The sequence below is a fragment of the Oncorhynchus mykiss genome, chromosome 7 (assembly GCF_057628025.1).
Source record: "Oncorhynchus mykiss isolate SJ-2025 chromosome 7, ASM5762802v1, whole genome shotgun sequence".
Taxonomy (NCBI): Eukaryota; Metazoa; Chordata; class Actinopteri; order Salmoniformes; family Salmonidae; genus Oncorhynchus; species Oncorhynchus mykiss.
This window is the reverse complement of record NC_143028.1, coordinates 13,888,234-13,901,095: the sequence shown is the minus strand read 5'-3', so window position 1 is coordinate 13,901,095 and position 12,862 is coordinate 13,888,234. Positions and strand designations below refer to the sequence as shown.

The 12,862-nt window shown below is 42.0% G+C and overlaps 1 long non-coding RNA gene across 1 annotated transcript; it reads left to right on the top strand.

The window, feature by feature from the left end:
• Positions 1-1,045: 1,045 nt before the first annotated feature.
• LOC149982323 (uncharacterized) lies at positions 1,046-7,143 on the top strand. Its single transcript, XR_016497106.1, has 3 exons — positions 1,046-1,184; positions 6,353-6,389; positions 6,735-7,143. It is a non-coding gene; the product is annotated as an uncharacterized LOC149982323 (long non-coding RNA).
• The last annotated feature ends 5,719 nt before the right edge of the window (positions 7,144-12,862 follow it).

The following is a 12,862-nucleotide window of genomic DNA, read 5'->3' as shown; positions in this document are numbered from 1 at the left end:
TATGCACATTCCTTTAAACTATTATTACGGTGTAGCGCTGTGCCTTGAACAGTTTCCCTCCTCATTTGCTACTATCTTCACACGCCATTGTTCTGCTAGTGGTATAATCACAAGGATAGGCATTGACAATGTGTTGGTCTATGTATCACTCTGCTCGTAATCCCTGCACTCTGACAATGTGTTACGACCCTATGAGGGCTTTTTGAATTCCCAATCAGAGATCTTTTCTTAGGCGAAAGCATTCTCTCTCTCTGAGTGGTTATCTCCTAATCTCATTTGATTTGGTTTAATAATGTTTTTATTTCTGGGGCATATGTCAACAAAAAAAACAGATGTTACAAACTCTCTGTAACCCCAAATGTTGCAGAGTTTCCACGACCAGTCAGACATGGTATCCATTTGACTAAATGCTCCAGAGGTAAGGATTCTACCCATCTGTCCCTGTTGCTTTTGTTTGAGTGCCACTACAGACAAACAAATGCCAATTTGGATGAGGCTCTATTCACAAAATACCAACTGGGAAACTTTTGTGTGTCTAGACACCACTTACTTTTGAATCCTTAACATCCTGCAGTTCACAGATGTAAAAGTAATTGCTTACATGTTTTTTTATATTTATTTTTTAACACTCTATAGCAAAATGCAAATGAAGTTGCTTACATATCTACTGCCTTGTGCTTCTGCTTCAGAGCTTGACATTAACTTTTCACTTTTTCGTAGGATAGACAATGTAGGATAGATTTGTTTTTACTTGTCTGCTTAAAAAAATCCCTTGTTCAATGAACCATGGATCAAATGGCTAAGTTGGGCGAGGTGGCTAACTAAGATGTTTATCTGTTTCTAAGGTTAAAATATTCAGTGTTCAGGGGAGAGCCTGACTGCATAGGAGTTACTTGACAATTAGGCTATTCTAAGAGTTTTTTTTTTTTTACTTTACTTTTTTAAAAACTTTAAACCTATATTCTTCTTGTCCTACTGTTTATTTTACTTGCCCCGGGCAAGCGGACAAGCATTAATGTTGAGCCCTGTGCTTACTTGTATCCCAGCTCTGAAGTCATCCTCATTGGCAGAAGAAGAAGAAGAAGCATCTTCCTTCCTGCCAAAGGGTCTCAGCTGTTAACAGGCTTCTACTAGACGAGGGCTTCGTTCCCAGAGATGTGTGTACCTTTGATCCATTAAAATAGGTATTTGAAGCCTCCTGAACCTTGTGAATCTGTGTACTTTATATACTAGATAAAGTGTTTGAAACTATGTCTTGAAATGTCCATAACGGCCTGACCTAGTTTGTGCAGTATAATTCATTAATCCCTGGCCTTAATTTTGACGTGTGACATAGTGTAGATCCGTTCGCAATAAATCTGTGTTTTTCATAGAACACTGATGCTCAAGTAGAGCTAAGAAAACAGTGCCCACCCTTTTGCCAGTGACAGACTGACTATGTACCCAGGCCATTCACGCAATAGCTTGTCCATGGTTAGGTATTGTCACCATCCAATATCTCAATGATGAAGCAATGCTTGCTTCAGGCATTTTAGTGTGTGCTATAGGAATAATGATCATTACTGTTCCAGTGGTAAAAACTGGTGATTTGCTAATATTTACACTTTGAGGGCTACTCAGTCTTTGCATACATCATCTTGTCTGTAAACAAAAGTTACAGACATGACAGAAGCCTCACTGAAGCAGTTTGTTTATTGCTTTCTGAATGTATTATCATAAGGGCGAGAGCAAGTTAGAATTAGCAGCTTCCTACTAAAACAGAGGTCTCCATTAATTACACCGAAATCTTTGATGAAAATGCAAATCAAACATCTCATAAATTGTATTAAACACGGGAGGTGGTGATAACCTGCTGGCTGGAACAGTGGGAATTCCACATTTAATAGTGTGTTCTCAGCTATGGCAGCAAGATGATTCATTTTCTTAATGGGCTGAATTCAAAGATGTCTGCTGATGTCTCTCTTCTCACAGACTCTGAACTTTCTATGCTAAATATCCAGGTGACAGTTTATATGCTGGAAAGTAGTTATTAATGTGCCACAGCAATGAAACAAAAGGATCACAACATATGCATTTGTGTGCGCCCGAGTTAATTAGATTGGCGTTTAGGTTAATGCTTGCTCTCTAGATGCGCAGATGGGTTTGGAAGATGATGGACGTTAAAGAGGATGGACGTGCCCCCCTACCGTACCCCCACCCATCCCCATTTTAACCAATTAAATCTGCATACTGTATAATCTGATGTAGTAGACTATTATAATAAATTACATCATTGAACAGTACTTTTCTGTCGACCAAAACCGTTGTTCATAAATTCCAGCTACTTGAATCAAGATAATTTTCACTACAGACACATCTGATAAACTGATGCATGCTTAATTAGTGTAGTCTTGCTATGTGCAGATATAGGTGTAATCAACTGAAGCTGTAATATGTTAGAACTATATCATGGATGTATCACTTGTAGTACCAATGTAATGATGGGGTCAATTTGCAGTTTAGCATTGGCTAAACTGGCCATTTGATAGATGGTTCAGTCTTCAAAGCCTGTAATTGATTTTAGATTGAATTCCAATACCCACTAGGTAGGAGGGTTGCATACCATTATTAAGCTGTGTCCAACAGCTCATACTGAACTAAAGATTAAGAGTCGGTAAATGGTAAACAGGGCTGTCTTTGTAACTATATTTTGTTTCAACTTCTTTTTAGACCACACATCAATAGATACTAATAACTATTTGATTAAACAGAATATAATGAAATATTTACCCTACTGGTATTAGTCGAATGTTTGATTCTCATTGAAGCTTTTGTCAAGGTTACCATTTAGTATTTGATGCCTCATTTTGGGGCAACAGGGTTTGATGTTCACAGGAGAGGTGTACAAGCCCAGGTGAATCAATCTTTATCTACGATGAGCAGAATGATTGACAGCCATAAACCATTGCCCACCATGACCCCTGTCTAACTTGATCCGGTAAATGTAATACTTGCAGTCTGATAAATTGTGAGGGCTACTTTGTCCATTAATTTGTTTTATTTTTAATTGATTGGACTGTAAGACAGTTTTCAATTCCTCCCATGGGAAATAACCCCATGGATAAAAACTAAACAATTCAAGCATATGTATAGCGTTAATAAATAAAAATGTTCAATACCAAAATATCCATAGCCAATTTGTATGGCTTACTGTACACACCGACTCACCTTCCCTAACAAAAAGGTCTGCTTCACAATTTTAATCAAGAGCCTAGGCAAGTACTCAGTGTTGCCATTGACACAGAGGCGCATCAATGTACACACACAGAAACACCCTTCCCACCCAACCCCCACCTATTTGTTTATTAAGATCTCATAGATGTGACACTATGATATCCAGGCCGTTAGTTTACAAGCCCTCCAGTACCTCAGTGAGTGCTAGGCACCAGGTCTACTGAGAGGCCTGTTGTAATAAGCATTACATTTGGATGACAGTCCCCACCAACAGTCTCCTGACACCACAGCTGTCCAACACTTCCACAACACGTCACTTAGAAAGCTCAACCGTATCCCAACTGGGGAAAGCTTGGTCTGTAGCCCTCAAACTAAACTTTGGACCTCATGCCAGTTCTACTGCTTTTTTTTTTCATTGTGCCCCTCTTATCAGGGACTGACAGGTGGGACAGGAAGTCAACATTGAGCTGTACAAGCCCAGATTAATCATACTGTATCTACGATAAGCAGAATGATTGACAGCCAGAAACCATCCTGACCTCTTACTAACTTTTAAAAAATGTAACCTTTATTTAACCTGGCAAGTCAGTTAAGATCAAATTCTTATTTACAATGCCAGCCTACCCTGGCCAATCCCTCCCCTAACCCATACAGTGTCTTGCAAAACTATTTACCCGCCTTGGCATTTTTCCTATTTTGTTGCCTTACAAGCTGGAATTAAAATAGATTTTTGGGGGGTTTGTATCACCCACCCAAAGTCAATACTTTGTAGAGCCACCTTTTGCAGCAATTACAGCTGCAAGTCTCTTGGGGTATGTCTCTATAAGCTTGGCACATCTAGCCACTGGAATTGTTGCCCATTCTTCAAAGCAAAACTGCTCCAGCTGCTTCAAGTTGGATGGGTTCCTGCTGGTGTACAGCAATATATAAGTCATACCACAGATTCTCAATTGGATTGAGGTCTGGGCTTTGACTAGGCCATTCCAACACATTTAAATGTTTCCTCTTAAACCACTCGAGTGTTGCTTTAACAGTATGCTTGGGGTCATTGTCCTGCTGGAAGGTGAACCTCCATTACAGTCTCAAATCTCTGGAAGACTGAAACAGGTTTCCCTCAAGAATTTCCCTGTGTTTAGCGCCATCCATCAATGCTTCTATTCTGACCAGTTTTCCAGTCCCTGCCGATGAAAAACATCCCCACAGTATGATGCTGCCACCACTTCACTGTGGGGATGGTGTTCTCGGGAGGATGAGAGGTGTTGGATTTGTGCCCGACATAGCTTTTTTCCGTGTTGGCCAAAAAGGTACATTTTGGTCTTATCTGACCAGAGTACCTTCTTCCATATGCTTGGGGAGTCTCCCACATGCCTTTTGGCAAACACCAAAAGTGTTTGCTTATTTTTTCTTTAAGCAATGGCTTTTTTCTGGCCACTGTTCCATAAAGCCCAGCTCCGTGGAGTGTACAGCTTAAAGTGGTCCCATGGACAGATACTCCAATCTTCGCTGTGGAGCTTTGCAGCTACTTCAGGGTTATTTTTGTAGCCGCTCTGATTAATTCCCTCCTTGCCTGGTCCATGAGTTTTGGTGGGCGGCCCTCTCTTGGCAGGTTTTTTGTGGTGTCATATTCTTTTTATTTTTGAATAATGGATTTAATGGTGCTCCGTGGGATGTTCAATGTTTTGCATATTTTTTTATAGCCCAAACCTGATCTGTACTTTTCCACAACTTTGTCCCTGACCTGTTTGGAGAGCTCCTTTGTCTTCATGGTGTCGCTTGCTTGGTGGTGCCCCTTGCTTAGTGGTGTTGCAGTCTCTGGGGCCTTTCAGAACAGGTGTATATTTACTGAGATCATGTGACAGATCATGTGACACTTAGATTGCACACAGGCGGACTTTATTTAATTAATTATGTGACTTTTGAAGGTAATTGGTTGCACCAGATCTTATTTAGGGGCTTCATTGAAAAGGGGGTGAATACAAATGCAGGCACAACTTTTGTTATTTTTATTTTTTCATTTCACTACACTAATTTACACTATTTTGTGTATGTCCATTACATGAAATCAAAATCAAAATATATTTCAATTACAGGTTGTAATGCAACAAAATAGGAAAAACTCCAAGGGAGATGAATACTTTTGCAAGGCACTGTATGACACTAGCCAATTGTGCACCACCCTATCAGATTTCCGATCACGGACCATTGTGATACAGCCTCGGATTGAACCCGCATCTATAGTGATGCCTCTAGCACTACAATGTACAGTGGTTCCTCCTTTAAAAGTTGTGTCATACTGCGGCACACCTTGCGTGCTGCCTCAGCATTCTGTGGCACGTCATTTAATTATCAGCCATTTTTATTGTGTTATTTGATAATTGTGATGTCTTCACTATTAATCTACAATGTAGAAAATTGCAAAAATATAGAAACATCCTGGAATGAGTAGGTGTTTCCAAACTTTTGACTGGTGCTTGCTTCATTTAATTGATTAATATTATGCTGTTTCTATTCCATGAAAAAAACTAAACCCTCTGGGTAAATTCAGACCGTTTTGCTCTCGGAGCACACACTGGATATTTGTGCCAAGGCAGTCAAGCACCCGAGCTAACGTTGGCTAGCTTGCTAGCTACTTCCAGACACAAATGAGACCCCTTTGACCATTTTACTCACCCTAGCAAAGCTAGTTAGGCAGTTTCCGAGTTAACCAGAGCGTTGGTGACTGTAACTGTGATGCAGGAAACAATTTAATTATGCTTTTTTTGCTGACGTTTACTGACACCGGCCATATTGAACGGGTGTTGAGCGCTTTCATTATTCATTATTCTTTATTTTGATGTATTACACTTGTGATGTTATAAAAGTTAAATACTTAAAATACTGTAGGTTGAATTTCGTGCTCTGCAATTTCACCGGACGCTACCATCCCACCTGCCCATAACAAGTTAAGTACAGAGGCGAACCTGACACCTCACCAGCTGTGGCATATTGGAATGCTCCAAAAACCTGTGCACATTTTTGTTTTTGCCTTAGCACTACACACCTGATTCAAATGATCAAGTCATCATCAAGATTCAAGTGGTATTTATGTCTAATAATGACATTATCTTATTTTGTTTGTCCTCATGTGTCTGTTTTTCAGCATAAAGTACTCTTTGGCCACTTAGTGTGGACACCAGGTGAGACCACACACACACAATAACAGTCTCTCTGCTTCACTTCATACCTCTCCCCCTTCTCCCTAAGTTATATTATATCACCTGTGTTGGTAAACCCCTCCCACATCTGAACTGGCTGACACAGAGGGCACAGCATGATCATAGGTGAGAGGTCAGGTCAACAGGAAGTATTATTAAAGAGATGCTTTACATTGAAATACAGATAGAGATGTAGTAGTCCCAGAGTTAATGATCCAAGGTCAGTTTTGCATTTCATCTCCTGATGATTATGATGACTGACTGTGTTTGAAAAAAAAACAAGGCTTAATCATGCTCTCTCTCTATCCATCTGTCTCTCATCTGCAGGTATGTTTTGATGTGAGAGAGGAAGCCAGTCCCATCATCGCCACCTCACCCGCTCTTAAGATAACCTTCGGGCCAACTGGGGGCCCAAGGCTGGTTAGGAGATACCGCTAGAGACACTGTAATTGTGATGAATTGAGATGATATTAGGGTAGCACTGTAATTCATTAATCATATGCTGTCTACCTCTGTTCTTACCTCTTTCCCTTTCTATCTTCTACACCTCTCTCCCCACCTCGTCTTTCTTCATCGCTTTATAATGCACACCATTTGTGCATTGAAGTACAGATCGAACTTGTATTTATAATATAATATTACAATTATCATAATTAGAATGCATGTATTATGTATTCATAACACCTGGATAATGAACTCTTTCAATAAAGCGTTTCACATTCTCCACTGAATGAAATTAAGTATCTCATTGAAATACTATCCTGTGTCCTCAGATTAATGCAGAGGACGGGAGTAAGATATGCATAGTTTTTTTAATTCTGTATATATGAATTATAAATCACCCTTTACTTAAATCATGTTTCTAGTCTATTGCATAGTTTCAATGTGTAATCATTCATGTCCCAGGAGCATGAATGGTAAACACTGTTGAAGTGTATAATTGTAATACATACATGCAGACACAGCATCATTCAAAGAACGGAGTTTGATATATCCAACACCAGGTGTGACTGAAAAAGAATGTCTCAGAGATTCATACCTGAACCACACCTTTATTTGCCAAGGAAGAGTACATGATCAGTGAATATATTAAATGTACAGGCTACAATGTGGGAATGTCATGTGTGGTGATAACTACAGTAGATGTATATAGGACTTGCATCCTTGGCACAATACAGTTATTTTTTCTACTCAATCCATAGGCTTCATTAATGCCATTCAGACTTGAAGTTGATACAACAACTATGATAGCTGAGGTTCATAGATTGGTATGAATATTAGTTCAGAATCTAACGTTTTGGGGTCCATACACAGATCGGCTACACAGATCGGCTACACAGATCGGCTACACAGATCGGCTACGTAATTTAAGTTATTTTTATCCTCCACTACACAATAAGCATGTAAATAGTTAGCTAACGTTAGCTATGTTACTTCAGCTGCATTGCATGGCAAGTCAAGCTACACAATTGTACATTCAATTACAAATCAAATCAAAGTTTATTTTTCACGTGCACCGAATACAACCTTAAGGTGAAATGCTTACTTACAGGCTCTAACTAATAGTGAGGAAAAAAGTGTGTGTGTGTAGCAAGGCTATATACAGACACCGATTAGCCTGGCTTATTGAGGTAGTCTGTACATGTCGGTATGGTTAAAGTGACTATGCATATATGATGAACAAAGAGTAGCAGTAGCGTAAAAAGAGGGGTTGGCGGGTGGTGGGACACAATGCAGATAGCCCGGTTAGCCAATGTGCGGGAGCACTGGTTGGTCGGGCCAATTGAGGTAGTATGTACATGAATGTATAGTTAAAGTGACTATGCATATATGATAAACAGAGAGAAGCAGCAGCGTTAAAAGAGGGGGGGGGGGGGGGTAACACAATGCAACTAGTCCGGGCAAGCAATTGGTTGCCTGTTCAGGAGTCTTATGGCTTGGGGGTAAAAACTGTTGAGAAGCCTTTTTGTCCTCGACTTGGCACTCCGGTACCGCTTGCAATGCGGTAGTAGAGAGAACAGTCTATGACTGGGGTGGCTGGGGCCTTCCTCTGGTTTGGGCCTTCCTCTGACACCGCCTGGTGTAGAGGTCCTGGATGGCAGGCAGCTTTGCCCCAGTGATGTACTGGGCCGTACGCACTACCCTCTAAAGTGCCTTGCGGTCGGAGGCTGAACAATTGCCGTACCAGGCAGTGATGCAACCGGTCAGGATGCTCTCGATGTTGGGCTGTAGAACCTTTTGAGGACCCATGCCAAATCTTTTTCGTTTCCTGAGGGGGAATAGGCTTTGTCGTGCCCGCTTCACGACTGTCTTGGTGTGTTTGGACCATTCTAGTTAATTGTTGATGTGGACACCAAGGAACTTGAAGCTCTCAACCTGCTCCACTACAGCCCCATCGATGAGAATGGGGGTGTGCTCGGTGCTCCTTTTCCTGTAGTCCACAATCATCTCCTTAGTCTTGCTTCCGTTGAGGGATAGGTTGTTATTCTGGCACCAGCCGGCCAGGTCTCTGACCTCCTCCTTATAGGCTATCTCATCGTTGTCGGTGATCAGACCCACCACTGTTGTGTCGTCTGCAAACTTAATGATGGTGTTGGAGTTGTGCCTGGCCATGCAGTCATGGGTGAACAGGGAGTACAGGAGGGGACTGAGCATACACCCCTGGGGAGCGCCAGTGTTGAGGATCAGCTTGGCAGATGTGTTGCTACCTACCCTCACCACCTGGGGGCGGCACGTCAGGAAGTCCAGAATCCAGTTGCAGAGGGAGGTGTTTAGTCCCAGGTTCCTTAGCTTAGTGAAGGGCTTTCAGGGTACTATGGTGTTGAACGCTGAGCTGTAGTCAATGAATAGCATTCTCACATAGGTGTTCCTTTTGTCCAGTGTAGAGTGCAATAGAGATTGCATCATCTGTGGATCTGTTTGAGCAGTATGCAAATTGGAGTGGGTCTAGGGTTTCTGGCATAATGGTGTTGATGTGAGCCATTACCTGCCTTTCAAAGCACTTCATGGCTACGGACGTGAGTGATACGGGTCTGTAGTCATTTAGGCAGGTTCCCTTTGTGTTCTTGGGCACAGGGACCATGGTGGTCTGCTTGAAACATGTTGGTATTATAGACTCAATCAGGGACATATTGAAAATGTCAGTGAAGCCCCGCAGCCTTGTGTATGTTGACCTGTTTTAAGGTCTTACTCACGTCTGCTTCGGAGAGCGTGATCACACAGTTGGCCGGAACAGCTGCTGCTCTCATGCATGCCTCAGTGTTGCTCAAAGCGAGCATAGAAGTGATTTAGCTCGTCTGGTAGGCTCGTGTCACTGGGCAGCTCACGAATGTGCTTCCCTTTGTAGTCTGTAATAGTTTGCAAGTCCTGCCACATCCAACAAGCGTAGGAGCCGGTGTAGTAATATTCAATCTTAGCCCTGTATTGACGCTTTGCCTGTTTGATGGTTCGTCTCAGGGCATAGCGGGATTTCTTGTAAGCTTCAGCATAGTGCAAATGTTGCCTGTAATCCATGGCTTCTGGTTGGGGTATGTACGTACAGTCACTGTGGGGACGACGTCCTCGATGCACTTATTGATAAAGCTATTGACTGATGTGGTGTATTCCTGAATGTCATCGGAAGAATCCCGGAACATGCTCCAGTCTATGATAGCAAAACAGTCGTGTAGTTTTGCATCTGCTTCATCTGACCACTTTTTAAGTTTCCCTGCATTAAAGTCTCTGGCCACTAGGAGCACCCCCTCTGGGTGAGTGGTTTCCTGTTTGCTTAATTTGCAATACATGCTTTAGCTAACTAGATTCTTTACATCCACTGTTTCCCAAGATGACAGCCTTGTTTGCTGGTTTTCTGAGGAGTACCTAAAACATTAAACAACATGAATTACAATGTCATACTGTGCTCATGTCATAACACCAGCTGGCTAGCTGGCTAATGTAGCTAGTTAGTTATCTTGCTAAATTGCAATTTTCATAAATTAACTTTATGACAAAAAAATATGCACAATCGTTTGTCTCTACATTAACTAACATATTCCTCCAAATTGTACATTTTTAGCTTGACTCGTTATGACATTACATTACAACATTACAACTACTTACATCTGAAAGCTACCAGGGACGGGTGGCTCTCGTCAAATTCATCATTGGAACCACTCGATATGATTGGTCATATAAATACCTTGGGACCCAAATGCTCCATGAGTGCTCTAATTCCCCCTTTCTGGTGGTCTGGAGCAATGAAGCTGTGGCGCTGGGTACCTCAAGGTCCCGCGGTGTAAAGCTCTCAACTTTTAAAGGAGGATCCACTGTTGTGCCTTAGACCGCTGTCCCACTCGGGAGGCCAACTGGATCCGGTATATGAGTCTGATTATTGTAAGATCTAATTTGTCCATTAATTTGATTTTTGTTTAATGATAGGACTGGAAGGAAAATTTAGAATGATTCTGAATTCCTCCCATGGGAAACAACCTCATGGATAAGACATGAGCAATTCTAGCATATGCATAGAGTTAAATTATTAAATGGTTCAGTCACAAAATATCCATAGCCCATTTGTATGGCTTACTGTACACACCAGCTCACCAGCGAGAGTGTAGGGCAAAACCTAACAAAGAGGTCTGCTTCACAATTTTACTCAAGAGGCAAGTGCCCAGTGTTGACACAGAAGCAACTGTATGTACACACACACACACACACACACACACACACACACACACACACACACACACACACACACACACACACACACACACACACACACACACACACACAAACCAACACCCTTCCCATCTATTTTTCTCTTAAGATATCATACATGTGACACTATGTGCATCAATGCTGGGGCGGCAGGGTAGCCTAGTGGTTAGAGCGTTGGACTAGTAACCGGAAGGTTGCGAGTTCAAACCCCCGAGCTGACATGGTACAAATCTGTCGTTCTGCCCCTGAACAGGCAGTTAACCCACTGTTCCCAGGCCGTCATTGAAAATAAGAATTTGTTCTTAACTGACTTGCCTGGTTAAATAAAGGTAAAAAAAAAAAAAAAAAAAAAAAAAAAAAAAAAAAAAAAAAAATGCTCATGTAATCTAGGCCGTTAGTTTACAAGCCCTCCGGCACCTCAGTGAGTGCTAGGCACCAGGTCTACTGAGAGTAGTGTTGTGATAAGCATTACATGTGGATGACAGTGCCCACCTACAGTCTCCTGACACCACAGCTGTCCAACACGTCCACAACATATCACTTAGAAAGCTCAACCTTCACCCAGCTGGGGAAAGCTTGGTCTAAAGTCCTCAAACTAAAGTCTGAACCTCAAAGCCAGTACTACTGCTTTTTCTCATTGTGTCCCTCTAATTAGGGACTGGTTTAGACTTGAGACACCAGGTGGGTACAATTAATTAACAGGTAGAACAGAAAACCAGCAGGCTCCGAACCAGCAGGCTCCATACCTCGTGGGGTAACCAGCAGGCTCCATACCTCGTGGGGTAACCAGCAGGCTCCATACCTCGTGGGGTAACCAGCAGGCTCCATACCTCGTGGGGTAACCAGCAGGATCCATACCTCGTGGGGTAACCAGCAGGCTCCATACCTCGTGGGATAACCAGCAGGCTCCATACCTCGTGGGGTAACCAGCCAACAAGATGAACAATATTAACCAGGGGCCAACAAGATGAACAATATTAACCAGGGGCCAACAAGATGAACAATATTAACCAGGGGCCAACAAGATGAACATTATTAACCAGGGGCCAACAAGATGAACAATATTAACCAGGGGCCAACAAGATTAGCAATATTAACCAGGGGCCAACAAGATGAACAATATTAACCAGGGGCCAACAAGATGAACAATATCAACCAGGGGCCAACAAGATTAGCAATATTAACCAGGGGCCAACCAGATGAACAATATTAACCAGGGGCCAACAAGATGAACAATATTAACCAGGGGCCAACAAGGTTAAAACAATAGGACATTTAGGAGAGATCACATTACCTGACTAGTACATAAGGGCATAAAAGCAATGAAAAATAGGAAGTACCGTACTCACTTATTCAAGTAAAATGTTAAACCCTAACAACAATCATTGTGTACCTAACTAGGTGAGCAGCACAGTCGGCACTTAGTTAAATATACCCCCCCACCCCCCCACCCCCCACCCACCATTGGTACATGCATTGCAAGCTGACAGCCTAAATCCTCTTCTCAGAATAGTAGATGCAGTTAAATCATTGAATTCGGTAGAAATTCCTTTCCTGTTTTTATTTATTATTTGTATTTATTTTTGGTCAAATGGGCTGCACATTTTGAAAATCCTATTTTTAGCAGACGACTTACCTAATGGGGAGGTTTAAATGTGCCTGCTCGGAAGAACAGACAGTCCTCCTACCCTGTAGTACCACAAGGATGCATAGGGCAATTGGGAGTCTAAATGGGAAAATTAACTCACCATTAAAATGTG